This window comes from Cetorhinus maximus, chromosome 16 (assembly GCF_964194155.1).
Source record: "Cetorhinus maximus chromosome 16, sCetMax3.hap1.1, whole genome shotgun sequence".
Classification (NCBI taxonomy): Eukaryota; Metazoa; Chordata; class Chondrichthyes; order Lamniformes; family Cetorhinidae; genus Cetorhinus; species Cetorhinus maximus.
The window spans coordinates 2,581,475-2,599,696 of NC_135894.1; positions in this window are offsets into that span (position 1 = coordinate 2,581,475).

The following is an 18,222-nucleotide window of genomic DNA, read 5'->3' on the forward strand; positions in this document are numbered from 1 at the left end:
ATAACTGTGATGTTGCCTTGCAACAGGGGGTCAGAAAAGCAGCACCCCCATCCCATAGGCACACAAACACAAAGACACACACACACAGACACACACATAAAACCCACCAGTTTGAGTTCAGTTTGAAGGCAGCTGCCAAGAGAGAATGGGAAAAGCGGGAGAGATAATTATAGGGAGAATATATTTTCCAAAAGAACCAATCGGTCCCAAGAGAAAAAGGGCGAGACAAAATCATGTGAAACTTACATGAAGACCTTCCAGTCCAAGGAAGATCAGGAATCTGGATAAGTTATGTTAAGTGAAGTTAAAGATAAATAGCGGAGTGGAAGTCTTCAACATTACAAATTAAACAGACGAAAGTTGAAAAACAGATTTAAAAATAGAAAAGGCTTGTTAGAACTCAGCAGGTCCAAGGAGACAACTGCGGTCTGCAGCTTTTGGCTATTGGCTTGTGAATCAGCGATGTACCGTTGACGTTGATTTGGTGAGAGGGACTGCGTTGAAGACAGCTGGAATGCACGTGATAACCTTGGGAAGATGGACATCTGTAGGAAGTTTCGAAACTTCGACACCTTCGACCTGTGGTGAATTCTTGCAGATGGCGCCTGAAAGAAAGCATTGGTTTGGGAGGAGATTCCGAAGATAGTTTTTGAAACTTGGAGTTAGAAATCCCCCGTGAGAATGATGGAGTTCATTGAAGGCTTTTTGGCTCACGATGGGACAACCGTCTGGGACGAGTTGATTACAGATCCATAACATATCGCAGGAGTTGTATCTGTCACTTGGTTTCAGGATGGTGTGTCTGATTATAGGTCTCCTATTGGTTTATGTGGACTGTGTAATTAATGTGAGTGTTGGTGTATTCAATAAGTTGTGTAACTTGTGTTATCCTTACATATCTCTGTTTTCCTGTAAAGGTATAGTTGTGGCTGAAGTAGTTTTGGGTTGTAGTTCACCTTGTCTTGTCTAATAAATGTTTTCTTATTTTGTTACGACTTAGTAAGCTGACTCCAGTGAATCTTCAGTAGCCCCACTATACATAACTAACGAAACACATAAAACTTAGGGTGTACAAAACTGCGTTCCAACACGATATCCGGCTTCTCCGGTTGCAACACCAGCTGAGATGATACCAAGATCATCCTCATCATGAGAACATTGGCAATGTCACGACAAATCCGCAGAATACCTCAGGATGAAGAGGAGGTGGGGGGTGGGAGGATGTTACCAGGACACCTTCGACCTGTGCAGGCTTTCGAACAGTGCCTAATAAGACTCTGATTCCCATTGCACTGCTTCGCTTTCCCTCCAGGGAATCCCCATTCTCCACTTTTGCATTCATCTGAGACGCCCGATTATTCCTTCCCCTTGGAAACCATCCTGTAATAACAACCAGCAACAAAAACTTTTACTTAAGGTATTTATGCAACAGCACGTCCAATTATATAAACCAATTGGTTGTGTATTACCTTGTCCGCCCTCTGGGCTCACTTGCTTACCTATTTTTCCAAGAGAGTGTTAGCCCAGTGACTGCAGCATGGCTGGTGGAAGGCTGCAGACTTTCACTGGAGGAGGCTGCAGCTGAATTGTAGGATATCACCGAGCAGCTCTGGGGCTTAAGTGCTCAGATTGGGACTTCGTCACCTCGACATGGTCAGTGGGTATATGGGCTGGCTAATAGGACTCGGTAACAGCAAGGACATTGGCGGAGTCGTAGTGAAGGTAAAACAAATGCATTCATCCTGAGAGAGTATAGCAGGTGTCAGATCGATTCAGATATTGTCAATCCCAGGGGGCGGGACATCATCAATCGTAGTAATATGCTGTAGCACACTTTGCTGGATTCCTGAGAGTGTTTGCAAGTACTTCTGAGCACTGAAATGCACAGCAAGTATGACAACATTCTGAACCTAGATAGCAGGAAGCATGGATCTTATGATCGCTGCTGAGCTTCCACTGCGGCACTGAGATAATAGGTGGTTTCAGTCTGTGCTGCAGTGGAAGCTGAGACAATGTACAACATCTGCGTTAGTTAGTGCTTTCATGGGGTTAGTGGCCACTTCCACAGGCCTGAAAAAGTTCGTCTCTCTGCATCTCTCTCCGTCTCTGTCTGTCTGTCTCTTTCTCTCTCTCTCTCTCTCTTTATCGCAGAACCACCTGCAACTGCTTTGCCTGGGATGCTGGCCGCTTTTCATGTAGCATTGGAACATTATGTAAAAATTTAAGTTCAGGTGTTTGGTGTTGGGTCTAGGACCGACACCAAGGTGCCCATGATCCCACCAACTGCAGCTTGCAGTTCATACCGGGCAGCTGGATGATGGTGAGCTGGGAGTTCGTGATGGAAATAACGCAGGAACATAACGTCATCGAGAATACTTTCAGTGACATCGGATGCTACAGACTCTTTCATATCCGCTGCCATGTTAGATAGAGCTGTCTCCTCCCACAGGGTCAGACACATATAGTGTTCCTGGTCCCTGCCGGTTCACGGCCGCTCCCAGTTCGTATGTGGTCACCTTGTGATGCGAGAGGAAGGGAAAAATATCAGTGATTGTGTTCTACTGTGTTTGAGTGTGTGTGTGTGTGTGCTTGTGTGTGTGTGTGTGTTATGCTTCTGAACGCTATTTAGCTCTAATTTATGTGTGAGAGAGTTATTGAGTGAGAAGGGATATACATTAAATTTCATATTTACGGGATGTGGCCTTCGCTGTGCGTGTGTGTGTGTGTGTTTGTTAGATTATGTGTGCGTTTGTGCGTGTGTGTGAGGGAGAAAAAGAGAGACAGAGCATGAATGTTCCATTTGTGCATTTGTTTATGATTTGGAGTTTCTGTTTTGTGTGAGAGTCTACTTGGATCCACATGGGTTCCTGTTCATTTTGGGAAAGACTGCGTGGCTGTCTGTGTGTTTGTGTGCGTTTGTGTGTGCGTGTGTGTGATCTGATGTTGTCTGCTGTTTTAATTAATGCGTTTAAGCTTCGCTAGCTCGACGAGCGTTATTTCCCTTTTATATTTACCGGTGAGAAGGTGTTGCTGATCTTCCTTCTTCAACCACAGCAGCCCATGTGGTATTGGTTTACCCACCGTTCTGTTATGACTGGATTTCCACAGATTTCACCCAGCAGCATGAATGACCGGCAATCTAATTTCATGTCAGGATGCTGAGTGTCACTGAGGCGAACTTCTCGCTGGCGATGTTCCCATTTATCTGCTGCTCTGATCATTCTATTTGGTAGAAATTGTGCTTTTGGAAGGTGCTGTTTAGTAGCGTTGCTGATTTCCTGTAGTGCATCTGTTAGATGGAACATCTGGTTTCAATATCCGCCGCTGGTGGAGGGAGTGAATGCCTCTGGACGTCTTACCAATAAAGCGGACTGATTTGCCCTGGATCATGTCAAGCTTCCTGAGTGCTGTGGGAGCTTCCCTCCAGGAAAGCGGGGGTATTCCATCAATTTCTAACGTGTGACTTCTAATTGGTGGACAGGCTTTGGAGAGTAAAGAGCTAGGTTACTGGTCGCTCCACCCCTAGCATCTGTACTGCTCTTGTTGCCATAGTGTTAATCTGGCTGAAAGATGTTGATAGTCGATGTTTCAGTGATTGTAAAGCTTTTGCACATCAAGGGGCGATGTTTGGATTCCCTCTGTTGGAGATGATCATTATGTGACCCTTCTGTTTTGGTTGTGCGTGTGTGTATGTGCGTGTGTTGTTGTACGTGTGTGTGTTTGTATGATTATGTTTGTGCGAGTCTCTGTGATTTTGTGTGTTTGTATTGAATGTGTTTTTTTTACTGGGTATGTCCGTGTGTGTCTGTGTGTTTGTGTGTGTGTATTTGACAGTGCATCAGTTCCTATATGTGAGTTTATGTTTGTCAGAGTGTGGGCTTGTGCCGTGGTTTTCCTCTATGTTTCTGTGTGTCTGTGTGTGTGCGTCTGTGTGTGTCTATATGTGTTTATGTATATGTGGACCTGTGTGTACATTTGTGTGTGCATGTGAGTGTTTCAATGTGTTGGATGCCTCTGAGAAAGCGTGTGTGTCTCCTTGTATGTATGTGTGTGAGGCAGAGAGAGAGAGAGAGAGAGAGACCTCGAGTTTGTGTGTGGGTTTGATTCTGTATATGTTAATCTGCGTGTCCACATGAGGGAGCACGTAAGAATTCCTGTTTGAGTCTCAGTGCGTGTGCTTGTCTGTGTATTTGTGTGTGCGTGTGCGTGTCTGTGTGTGAATGTGTGAGTTTGCGGTTCTTTACTGCATTTTTAGGGATTTTGGGTTTCGCTGCTTACTCCAGCAATTATTTCCCATCGCTAATCCCCTTGTTAATTGCTTCTGCGTTTCCGTGCATGTTTGTATGAGTGCTTTGAAGCGTGTGTTTGTGTGTGTGTGAATGTGGATTTGTGTTTGTGTGTTTCAGTGCCTTTTTTTGCTGTTTCGGTTTTACTGTAAGCCTGTGTTCTTCTAGATGTTTGCGCATTATGTGTAAATGTGTGTGCGTCTGTGTCTGTGTCTCTGTGTGATTGTCTGCTTGTGGATGTGTGTGTTTGTGTCTGTTTATGTGTATGTGATTGCCTGCGTGAATGTGGGCGTTTGAGTGTTTGTTTCTGCGTGCACAAGAGCGTCAGTGGGAGTACGTTTCTGTCAATGTGATTATAAGCGTGCATGTGAGTTTTTGTGACTGTGTGAATGCTTTTGTGGGTGTGCATTTATATGTGAGTGACATCGCGCGTTTGTGAGTGATTTTGTTGGTATCGGTGCCTGTGTGCATGCATACCAGTGTCTAGATGCGTGCCTGGGTGCATGCGTCTGTGTGTGTTTCTGTGTTTGTCTGTTTGTGTGTGTGTGTGTGTGTGTGTCCGTGTAGGAGAGGTGGGTTACTGCCTCTGGCCTGCTTTTATGACAAAAGTCCAGTTCAGTTCCTGAGCAATGGTAACACCGGGATGTTGATTGTGCGGCATTTAAAGAAGGAAATGTCATTGAACGTCAAGGGGCGATGGTTGAAATCTCTCTTGTTCTAGAATGCCAATGCCTAACACGTTTTTGGTGCGAACATTTGTTGCCCCTTGTCGGTACAAGCCTTGATGTTGTCTTGGTATTGTCTCATTTTGACATAGACTGCTTCACAGGATCGCAGAATCACAGATTCACACAAAGCATTAGAGGCCCTTAGGCCCATCAGGTCTGAACCGACACGTGAGAAACACCTGACCTACATAGCTAATGACATTAAGCAGCACTTGGTCCATAGCCTTCATTGTTATGACGTGCCAAGTGCTCATCCAGGTACTTTATAAATGATGTCACGAAAGCCACTTCCACTACCCACCCAGGCAGAGCTTTCCAGACCGTCACCAAACTCTAGGTAAACAAGCTATTCCTTTCACCACCTCCCCCACCCCCCCACCCCCCCGACCTCCTGCCCCTCAGCTTGAACGTGTGTCCCCTCGTGATTGACCCTTCAACTAAGTGGAACAGTTGTTCCCTATTCGTCCTTTTCATCCCCACATAATCTTGTACAGTCGACCAGGTCGTCCCTCAGTCATCTCTGAGGAGTCGTGAAAGTTGCTATTAATTGTACAATCAACAGCGAACATCCTCACTTCCAAAGTAATTTGGGACGGGAGGTCAATGATGAAGCATTTGGTGATGGTTGGGCCCAGGACACTAAACTGCGGAACACGTGTAGTGATATCCTGGAGCTGATATGACTGTCTCTCAACAGCCACAAACTTGTTTATTTGTGCTATTTATGACACCGAACAGTGTAGCGTTTTCACCCTGATTCCTATTAATTCCAGTTTTGCCACGCCTCCTTAATGCTACACTCTATAAAATGCTGCCTTGATGTCATGGGCCGTTACTCTCACTTCACCTGGGTGTTCAATTCTTTCGTCCAAGTTTGAACGAAGGCTGGAATGTAGCCTACAGCTGATTCGCCCTGGCCTAACCCAAAAGGGGGGTCAATGAGCAGGTTATTTCTAAGCAACCGCCGTTTCATAGCACTATTGAAGACCCCTGTCATTGCTGTGCTGATGAAGAGAATAGAATGATGAGGGGCAGCAAACGGCCAGATTGGATAGGTCCTGAATTTATTTGACTACAGAACATACTTGCGGAATTTTCCACATGGCCGGTTAAATGCCAGTATTGCAGTTGCAAAGGGATAACTTGGCTTGGTGCGCAGCATGTTCTAGAGCGCATGTCTCCATTAGTATTGCATGAAATATTGTCAGGGCCCATAACCTCTGCAGTATTCAGTGGCTGCAGCAATTTCTTGATATCACGTAGAATGAAGCAAATTGAGTGAAGATTGATATCTGTGATGGTGGGCCCCATCTAGAGGAGCATTGGATGGATCACCAGCTCATCACTTCTGGCTGAAGATTGTACCAAATGCTTCAAGCTTATTTTTCTCTCTGAACTGTTAGGCTCCACCATTATTGAGGATAGCGTTGTTTGTAGAACCTCCTCCTGCAGTGAGTTGTTTAACTGACAACCAAAGTTACCATGATTGGATGTGACAGGGCTGCACGCTTAGATCTGATTTGTTGGTTGTGGGAACGCTTGGTGCTGTCTGTCACTTGTTTATGCTTTTTGGCGCGCAAGTAGTCCTGTCTTATTGCTTCACCAGGTTGACACCACATTTTTAGGTTTGCCTGGTGATGCTCCTGGCATGCCCTCATGCACTCTACATTGAGAAAGGTTTGAAATCCTACCTTCAAGGTAATGATACAGTCGGCGATATGCCAGGCCACAAGGCTAAGGTTTCGATTGAGTACAATTCTGCTGCTGCTGGTGAACAGCAGCGCCTCATGAATGACCAAACTTGAGTTGCTAGATCTGTTCGAAATCAATGCACGGTGGTAGTGCAACACAATACGATGGAGGGTATCCTCAGTGTGAACGCGGGATTTCACATCCAAAACGCCTGTGTGGTGATCACCACTACCGATATTGTAATGGACAGATGCATCTGCTTCAAATAGGTTGTTGAGGAAGTGTTCAAGTATTTTTTTCACTCTTGTTGCTACCATTCCAAAAGACCAGAGACTGAGAAAGGAGGATACGTGGTATAGGATTCAGATAGTTCGTTTAGAAGTGGTGCTACCGATCCACTCTTGGTGCTGGACATTGAAGCCCCCATCGAGAGTGCATTCTGCGTACTTGGTACGTTTTTGATTCAACCAAGTGAATTTCATCATGGAGCAGCAATGATTTTTCAGCTGACAGACGGTGTAGTGAGATAATCAGCAACAGATTTCCTTCTCCATGTTTCATCTGATGACATGAGACTTCATGGTGTATGGAGACGATGTTGAGGGCAAACAGGGCAACTCCCTCCCAGTTTATATCACTCTTCCGCCGCGCCTACTGGGCCTTTCCTGCCGATGGGACAGTACATGCCCAGGGATGGTGATTGTGGTGTCTGGGACATTATCTGTAAGAAATGATTCGGTGAGGTTGACTATGACAGGTTGTTGTTTTATTAGTCTGTGCGACAGCTCTCCCAATTTTGGCACTAGACCCATATGTTAATAAGCAGGACCTTGCAGGCTTGACAGTCTGAGGTTGCCGCTGTCGATTGCGGTTCCTAGATCGATGTCAGGCAGTTTGTCCCGAATCATTCCAGTTCTGTCACTTTGCAGTGTTTTGCTTTAACTGAGTGGCTTGACTGGGCATTTCAGGGGGCTTTAAGTGTTAACCTCTTAGCTTTGGGACTAGAGTCGCCTGTAGGCAGAAATTGTAAGGACGACAGATTTCCTTCCCTAATTGACATTGGGAACGATCTGGCATTTAAAAGAAATCAACAAAGATTTCGTCATCATTATCAGGCTTTTTATTCAGCATTTTTTTAAATGAAATTGAACAATCTGCTCTGGCGTGATTTGAATGCACGCCCCCCAAACATTAGGTTGGGTCTCTGGCTCACAGCCATGAGTGTGCATGTGTGTGGGTGTGTGAGGGAGTAAGTTATTTTGCGTGTGTGTGTGAGTGTGGGGGTGGTTGGTGTGTGTGCCTTTGTGTGTGTGTATGTTCACATATACGCTCATATTAGTGTGAGCGCGTGATTTTTTGTGTGTGTTTTATCGTGTTTTTCTGCTTCTGAGTGCGTGTTTGAGAGTATGCGATTTTAATAAGAAAACAGTTTTACGGGATAAACTTTTTGCTGGCTAGTCAGGATTTATTTCCTGTCCCTTATTCACCTTGAGAAGTGTGCTTTTGTTTCTGTGTGCATATGTTTATGTTTGCAGGTGTGTGCGTATGTGCGCGCATGTGCTCGTTTGTGTGCGCTTGTTTGTTACTGAGTGTAGGTATGCGATTGTGGTTGTGTGAATTTTTCTACATGCATTTTTATGGGATTTGGATTTCTATGTCTAAGCCAACATCGATTTCCAATCCCTACTTGCTCTGGAAATTTTTTTGTGTGTGTTTCTGTGCCTGTATGTTTTTGTATATCTGAGTGTGTGTATGTGTGTGTTTGTGTGTGTGTATTTGTGCACGTGCGCGGGTGTGTGTGATAGTATCTGTGTTTGAGAGAGACAGAGAGAGAGCTTAAGTGGGTAACCTTTTCATTGCATGTGTTTGTGCGTGTGCATGTGAGTGTTTTTGTTTTTATGCTTCTGTGTGTGTAAGCCTATGCGCGTGAATGAGTGTATGTGCCTAGGTGCTTCCGTGGCATATGTCTTTGCGTGCGTTCAGCAGAGTTTGTGCATGATTGCTTGGGCGTATAATTGTCTGTGAACGTATTTCTCTATGAGTGTCTGTGCGTGTATGTAAGCATTTGCTTGTATTTGTGTTTTTTTGTGTAAGGGATTGTTTGTGTGAATTAGGGTGAGTGTGCGGGCTTCTGTGCCTGTGTGTGTGTGTGTGTGTGTGTTTACGTTGCTGTCAATGTGTTTTTGTGTGTGCCTCTCTTCGTGTGTGTGGTAGAATGTGTTTGTGAGAGCTTGCGTGTGTGTGTGTGTGTGTTTGTGCACGTGTGTTTGTGTTGCTGTGTTTGTGCTTCTTTGTATGTGTGTTTCTGTGCTTGTTTGCGAGAGACAAAGCGTTAGTGAGAGTGTTTTTGTGTCTGTGTGCGTGTATCTGTGTGTACGTTTGTGAGTTTGTTGTGTGTCTGAGTGTGGGCGTACGTGTGTATGTTAAATTGTGCTTGTGTGCATTTGATAGTATCAATGTGTTTGTCTTTGAGTATGTTTGTGTGTGCGTCTGTGAAAGTTATTAAGTTTGAGATTCAGTGTGCGTGCGCGAGGGACAGAGAGAGAGAGAGTGAAGGGAGAGTATAGCAACTTCATTTTCATGTGATGCAACCTTCGCTGGTCTGTGTGTGTGTGTGTGTGTGTGTGTTTGTGTGAAGTACTGCGTCTGTTTGTGTATGCGTGTCTTACTATGTCTCCTTTGGGTTGTGAGTCAGGCTTTACGTTGATGTGGTTATCTCGGGCTGAAGGGTGAATCTCCCCTTTCATTTGTGGCTCCCGCTTTCACTGCCGAATGCGTCTCCCGATATTCGTGCTGCAGTTAGCTCACATTCCCATTGATTTGTTCGGAGTTTGGAGGAGATTTCAGGAGGTTGTTCATAACGGGAATTTTAATGTCTTGTCAATGGAACTCTGACATCCTGGTCACAGGGCCCGGGGAATGTTTTTGAAGGAAAAATAGATACTGACATTGCTTTCCGAACTTATTAAAAAACGTTCTGCAACAGACATGATTTGTCTTCAAGAAACGGGAGTGAAAGATGTAGGCCGGCAATGTTTTTAAGCACCACGCGAGGGACTGGCGAAAACTGGCCAGTTGATGTTACACACTTTTAATAATCATATGTTTATTCCATTTCTAGAAGAAAATAATTTTCTCATTCGTGTGCCTGTGTGTTTATGCAATTAGCATTAGTTAAGTTTTACTCATCAGGTTTTGCAATAAATAATTATTATCATTTGATTTGATTTTTGAAATTGCAATTAAGCCTGTTTTTTGAATATTTATTTAACAATCGGACAGCACCTGAGGGGTGAAACCATCATTCTCAGAAATACAGCTTGCTGCAGTCAGTAGAGAAGAAGGGGAAATAAGAAACTATTCCAAATCTCTCCCCAGTCTGTAACGGGCACATCATCTCTGTTTTCACGTATTCACCATCGGCTCCCCGTCACCCATGGGATTTCTCCCATCACCCCTTGGTTCTCCCGTTTTCTCTTCACTCACATGTCATCGTTTCGTCCGCTCCTTTTGACTGACTTCGCCCTTTCTCTTCCATTCCTCTACCTTTTCATAGCCAGTGTTTGTTGCTTAATCGCTGTTTGCATCCACTGTAACAGGAAACATCCCGTACGTTCTTTCATGTACATTAAATTCAATGAAGCACTGAATGAAGGCACACATTTGAAAATATCAACAACTTCTAAATCAACCATTTATCATCTTCCCCAGCCTAATAAATAAAGTTATTGATTATTTTCTCCTTCCTTACAGTGAACTTAACCACACTTGTGATCTTGAAGTGCAGAAACTGTGGCCTGACCAAATGTGTCTCTTGTTACCTGGTGGCCATGGCAGTGGCGGATCTAATGGTCATTATCCTGGACCTGATATTGAGACATATTCCAATTCTTTTTCCGGAAAAATTTAGATTCCTGCAGGACATTCCCGTATGTAATATCCACGCGGTCCTGCTTTATGCAGCCACTGACTGTTCTGTCTGGTTCACCGCCACTTTCACCTTTGATCGATTTGTGGCCATTTGTTGCCTGTAGCTGAAAAGTAAATATTGCAGCGGCAAAACGGCGGCTGTGGTTCTGGGAACAGTGAGTGCGCTGAGCTGCTTAAAAAACATTTTCTGGTATTTTATGCTTACAGAATGGAATTCGCTGGGGAACGCCCCCTGGTTTTGTGATGCCAGATTCGGTGTTCAGTTCTCTCCGTTCTGGACAACAATCGAGTTTATCCACCATATTTTAACTCCTTGTGTCCCATTTGTACTCGTTCTGCTGCTCAATCTTCTCACCGTCAGACACATTTTAATAAGCAGCAGAGCTCGCAGGAGACTCCGGGCTCACAGAAGTGGGGAGAGTCCCAGAGACCCAGAGATGGAGAGTCGGATGTCTATCATTTTACTGTTTGTGATCTCGGCCAATTTCATTCTGCTATGGTCAATGTCCATGGTTTATTCTATATGGTGGCGGATGTGGAATTTGGGGTTTAATTCTGTATGGTTGCATGAGTTGATCATGGAATTGGGCTTCATGATGCAGCTGTTGAGCTGCTGCACCAACACTGTGATTTACGCCGTGACACAGACTCCGTTTAGACAACAGTTCTGGAATATGCTGAAATATCCCTTTACTCCAATGCTTCAATTCATTTATTGATGAGAAGAATTCAATCGCAATTTCCCATTGGTCGGGCTGCCTGTCCTTCATGGATATTCCTTACTGATTGCACAGATAACCCCCACCTCCTTACATATCTGCCCACCCATTGACTGGGCTGCCCGTTCGTCATGAATGTTCCTCACTGATATCTCAGATAAACAGACCACCTAACATCCCTGCCTTCCCATTGGCTGAGCAACAGTTCATGATGGATATCCCTCACTGATTGGACAGAGAAAAGAGCAAACTCCAAACAACTCTTACAACCCATTGACCGGACAGCCTCACCATCGCATGGTCCCTTACATTGATTGGACAGGAATCTTTCTATCATAAAACGGGAAGACAATTCCCAGAGAACACAAGGGGAAGGGGTCAGAGTGAGTGAGGTCAAAATGAGGAAGGGAAGAAGGGGCGTCAATGGTTGATGGATTGGGGTTAATTCATTTTCAACATTGGACGTTCAAGGGGAACTGTAGAGTGAGTGAACAGAGAGGCAGAGGGAGAGAGATGGCGACAGAGAGAGAGGGGGAGTAAGAGGTAAACAGAGAGTGAAAGGAAGAAAAGAGAGTCCGAAGGAGAGGCTGACAGAGTAATTGAGAGAGACAGAGAAAGACAGATAGAGAGATATAGAGGGAGAGAGAATAACAGGGAGAGATAAGACAGAGGGAGAGAGAGACTTAGAGGGGGAGACAGAGGGAGATAGAGAGATGAAAGCAGATGGGGGAGAACACATGGTTGTACAGAGACTGTCAAAGAGGCAGGAGGAGAGAGAGAGACAGACAGGTAGAGCGTGAGAGAGAAGGTAGAGAGAGCGAGTGGCTGGGAGAGAGAGAATGACTGGGAGACTGAAAGAGAGTCAGAGGGAGTGAGAGGCAGAGAGAGAGGGCGAGTGAACGGCAGAGAAAGAGGGAGAGACAGCGAGAGAAGGATGCAGAGGGAAAAAGAGGCACAGAGAGAGGCTAAGAGACAGAAAGAGGGACAGAGAGAGTTTGAGGGAGAGAGTGAGAGACTGAGGGACAGAGTGGCAGGCATTGCGAGGGAGAGAGCGAGAGAGGTGGGGAAGGTGTGAGGGGGAAACAGACAGAGAGGAAGAAGTGTTGAGAGGAGTAGGTTGGAGGGAAAGAGTGAATTGGTGAGACAGTGAGCGAGAGAGTGGTGGAGAGAGTGAGTGTGATATAGACGGAGGTGGGGGAGGTGATGGGGAGAACAGAGTTTGAGGGGGTCGAAGAGACATTGACCAGGAAACACTGTCAACGGGTTTGAAAAATGGGGAGATTGGGAGTCTCAGGCTCCCAGGTAGAGAGATGGAGAATATATTACTTTAATAGCTGATGCTGGAGTGTATGGCCCCTCCTCAAGCTCTGTGGTTCCCCCTTTATAATCATCATCATACCTTCTTAGGAGGAGACCACCATTTATTAGTTTCAAGTCCCAGTAATTCTGAGGCCCCCCAACTATTTATTTTGCTGCTCCCGCCGTTTGCCTTACTGTCTAATTGCAAAAGAAAAACATCAAAAAGATTAATTATCCTCGTGCCGATGCCATTCACTGGCTGCCCCACCAAATAACATTCCTTGCAGGACTGTCCCTCTCTCATTCACACCCGTTCAACCTTACCTATACCCAAAAAGCCAAGACTCTCCACCTCCCATTCACGCCGAAACCAACAGCACCACCACATGTACACTCAGCCCAGGATTGTCCATCTCCCATTCACAACCCGGCAGCTCTGCACATACCAATTGAGTCCAGGACAACGCCACTCTCATTCACAGCCCCGCAACCCTCCCCATATGAATTATGTCCTCCTCTCAACATCTCCTATTCACCCCCAACCCCCACCATTACTACATAGGCGCCCATCCGACGGCTGTTGCAGTCCCATTCGCAACAACCCTCCCACCCCCACCACCACCACCACCACCACCACATATACAGTCAGTCCAGGACTCTTCCGCTTGCATCGAATTCCAGAACATCACATATCCACTCAGCCTACTATTGTCCATCTCTTATCATCACTGCATCCCGTTCCCTCCCAGACACCTCTCAGCCACTCAGTCCAGGACTGTTCCTGTCCCATTCCATGAACATTGTGAAATGTTATGGCAAACACGGAGGCAATTCAGTCTATCGTGTGAGGAATGGCGGAAGATGTGTAGACGCCCATTCTAATCAGATATTCCAGCATCCGTACACTTTCAGGTTACATAAATTAAGTTCCAGGTACTTTCTCTGTGAGTTGAGCTTTTCTGCCTTCGCCACCAATGCGGGCAGCGAATTCCACTCACACAGCAAACTGTTTCCCCTCACGTGCCTCTAGTTCTTCAACCAATCAATTTCAATCTATGTCCTCTTCGAATTATGCCCAGCAAGTTTCCACAAACAATAGCACCAGGGACATTGGAACCTTGGAAAACTTCCTGCATTGTTTCCATTCCACCAGGCACTGTGTGTCCATTCAACAACTCTTCATCAATTGTTCCTCCGTACGACTTTCTCTCTCACTGTTTCCAGCATTCTCTTCTCTCTCCATTTGTCTATCGGTCTCCATGTGTAAGATCATAAGATATAGGAGCAGAAATTCGGCCATTCGGCCAATCGAGTCAGCTCCGCCATTGAATCATGGCTGATAACTTTCTCAACCCGAGTCTCCCGCCTTCTCCCCGTAACCTTTGATCACCTTACCAATCAAGAATCTATCTTTCTGGGTGTTAAATACACTCAATGACCTGGCCTCCACAGCCTTCTGAGGCAATGAATACCATAAATTTTCCACTTTCTGGCTAAAGAGGTTTCTCCTCATCTCTGTTCTAAAAGGTCTTCCCTTTACTCTGAGGCTGTGCCATCGGGTCGTAAACCCTGCTACTAATTGAAATATCTTCCCCACGTCCACTCTATCCAGGCCTTTCAATATTCTGTAAGTTTCAATCATATCCGCACTCATCCTTCTAAACCCCATCGAGTATCGACCCAGAGTCCTCAAACTTTCCCCATATTTTAAGCATTTCATTCCTGGGATCATTCTCTTGAACCTCCTATAGACCCTCTGCTACCTCTGCCTCTACCTCTCCCATTCTCTCTCTCCTACTTTATCTTCAATCACTTTCTCCCCCCCTCTTTTTCTCTCCCTATCATTTTTCTCTCGCTCTCTCTCTCTCCCTTTCTCCTTTTATCTCTCCCTGTTTCCATTTCGTTCTCCTTGCTCTATCCCTCTGTCCATACCCGTTTCTTTCTCTCCCCCAAATGGCTTTGTCTCTCTGTCCATCAATCGCACTCTTCTACTGTCTCTCGATCTATCAGTGCCTCGATCTTATCAGTCATTCTCTCTTTCTTCTCATTCGCTCTCCCTCTCTCGCAATCTCTTTCCCCGCCCCACATGTTTCCACGCCCCATAGTTTATCTCCATCAGCCTCTCATATGTCATAGGATGCAGATGGAGAAAGAGACAGAGAAAAAAAAACGTCCAGGAGCGGAATAAACTGCATTCAAATTCCCAATGAACCATCAAACCATCGCACTGTCTAAGATGCCATCATTCGACTGGAATTATAACATGCTAAGTTTTAAAACTTTAATTCGATCCTATGTGTTACTCGGTGCAGACACGATGGGCCAAACTGCCTCTTCTGCACTGTGCAATTCTGTGATTCTGAGCCCTTCTGAGTGTTTCAAAGGCGATTAATTCTTCTTTTCGAAAACTTAGTCACTGATGTAATTTCGGAAATTCACTGGGAAGATCAGTACAGTGAGATCCACAAACCACACAGCGAGAACTGCTAGATTCAAGTAATTTACATGAAAATTAGTGAAATGAAAGCGTGGGAACATGCGTTTTAAAGAAAGTAGTACAGCAAGAACCCTGGACGCACCCTCTGAACGTCCCAGTGTTAATCTTGTAACTGCTCCACACTCCTGGATGAATGAAGTATTGGGGTTTTCTGCTGCGACTGGGAGATGGGCAGTGACTTCACAATCGGAGGCCCGCCAGGTCCAGGTCTCTCAGCCCCACACCATCGCTCCTTCACTGTGTCAGTGATGTAGATTAAGGGGTAAATCTTGTCCGGAACGTGAGTCAGCAAAAAAAAAAAAGCTAAAGTTTGAACGGTTCCATCTCTTTGAGCACCAGACACAGAGCCTGCACAAAAAAACCTTGGAGGCAAGAACCGGGGCCAGACAAATACATGAATCCTCTACATCAACAGCTCACCCCCAAACACTCACAGAAAGGGCTGGAAGGAGAAAATCGTAAAAGGGACACCCTCACTCTGAGCCCTATTCCATCCCCTCCAATTCTTCAAACAAATTATGATAATGACACGTTCACATATTTGTCTAATATGGAAAAAAAAATAAGCTGAGCAGAGACACACACACAGAGAGTGAGTGAGAGAGAGAGAGAGAGGTAGAGAGAGAGAGAGAGAGAGAGAGAGAGAGAGAGAGATCAGGAGACACTGAGAGAAATAACTTGTGAGTACAGCATCTCTAGATTTCTCTGTAAATAAATTTTCGTGTTTCTACCCGAAACCTGTGCGCAATAGACTTTTATTACACGTGGATATACAGTTTTATGCGCATTTGATTGTGTGTTACTGAGCCTACCTAGGTCTTTATCTTCCTCTAGCTCTCTCTCGCTCTATTTCTCTGTATCTTTTCCTTTCCGTGTGTGTCTCTCTCTCCCCCGTTGTCTCGCCCTCTGTCATTCTGCCATCCTTTCTTTCCGACTCTCTCTCTCTCTCTCACTGACTATCTTCCTCTTTCTTTCTGTCTTCATCAACTTCTCTGTCCGTATCTTTGGTTTTCTCTGTCCCTCTCTTTCCATCTAACCTCTGCCTCTCTTGCACTCTCTCCCTGTGTGTGTCTCTATTTTGCACTGTCCCTTTCCCTTTCTCATTCACTTTAGCGCTCTCCTCTCTCTCTATCTTCCTATTTCTCTCTCTCCGTTACCCTGACTCTCTTTCGATTCACCCTTGATTTCTGTCTGCTTCTCTCACTCTCCCTCACTCTGTAATGTAGTGAAACATAACGGAGAGATAGGCAGCAATAACATGGCGACAACTTCTCCAAATTAATGGTTCATATCCACCCCTTCCTGAAATCGAATTTATATGCTGCCTGTGCTTTTCACTGGACCACTGTGAAGGCTCCTTCTCTCTTGTCTAAAGGTTCTGATCTCCACACCTGAAATAGATGGCACACAGATTCTTGGATACTGTTTCACTAAATGTGAAACACCTGTATTAAAGCTCTAAGCAATAGTGCCTACTCACAATGACACAGTTTACTTAGGCATCCTGCGAGCTAAGCCCCGAATCAGATGTTAAGTCCTGCAACATGTCTTCCTGCACAACCTCGCAACGGCTGTCCAAACCACTCGACCGACTGCAGTAACAATGAGCTTTAGGGTTATTTCTTTAAACAACATCCAGATCCCGAAGCTTGCTTCAAAAGGCAATGCCGTAAATCGGATCATCTTATTGAATTATTAACCGAGCCCTGACCATCCATGACTAACTATACATGGCCATATGTTGCCCTCAGTACTGCCTTCAGCTGCATGCCAAAATGGGTTTGAACAAACTGTCTTGGGACAGGAAGAAAATCTTTAGCATGTTCCCGGTTGAGATGACTCATTCAGTTTCTGTAACAAACAACACCTCGGTGACCTGCCCTGAAATTGTCTGTGTCTGTGTATGTGTGTTAGTGTGTGAGAGTGTGCATGCCTGTCTGTTTGCCGGACTGTTTGGTTGAGGCTATCTCTATTTTAAAAAGTTCAATTTGAACCTCAGCGATGTCTTCAGATACAAACACTTGTCCATAGCTCCATCTTCTTACGACCATCAGACAAACTTTGACGGCAGCACTCCACCACAACCAGCTAACATTTATTATTATGAATGAAGTAAAGGCACAGTTGCATCATTTAACGTAATTAATATAATTTAATTTAAATGATTCACTGCCCCAAAGCATCCGACCTTAAGAGAATACTTTTGCATACTGAGAACTTACCTAACTACTTTCAAGTATCCCTCCTTGGCATGTAGGCTTTTAGCCCATTCTCCAGTTCTCTGTGTCGTCAAAATAAATCATACTATCGATGCATGTCAGTAATCAACTGCAAAACAACTATAACATGAGAGATGGTTCGAACCGAGAAGTCAACCTCAATATCACTTCCTCAGACCCATATCATATCCCACTGGGATAAAACCAAAAAACTGCGAATGCTCGAAATCGAAAACACGCAGTGGAACCGGTGTTTAATGGTAAAAGCAAAAAACTGCGGATGCTGGAAATCCAAAATAAAAACAAAAATACCTGGAAAAACTCCGCAGGTCTGGCAGCATCTGCGGAGAGGAGCACAGTTAACGTTTCGAGTCCGAATGAACCTTCAACAGAACTAAGTAAAGGTAGAAGATATGTGAAATATTAGCTGGTTTAAGGGGAGGGTGAGACAAGTAGAGCAGGAGAGAGGGTCAGTGATAGGTGGAGAAAACCAAAATATGTCACAGACAAAGTACAAAGAGGTTTTGAATGTGTTGATATTATCTAAAGAATGTGCTAATTAAGGGTAGAAAGCGGGACAAGCTAGTTACAGATAGCCCTAGTGGGTTTGGGTTGCGGTGAAGGAATCGAAAACGGCTAATAGGTAGAGATAAAATAATGAATGGAAATGCATTTTAAAATAATGGAAATAGGTGGGAAATGAAAAATCTACGTAACTTATTGGAACAACAAGGTGAGAACGGAAAGGGGGTGGTGATGGAAGAGAGAGTTCATGATCTAAAATTGTTGAGCTCAACATTATGTCTGGAAGGCTGTAAAGTGCCTAGTCGGAAGATGAGGTGCTGTTCCTCC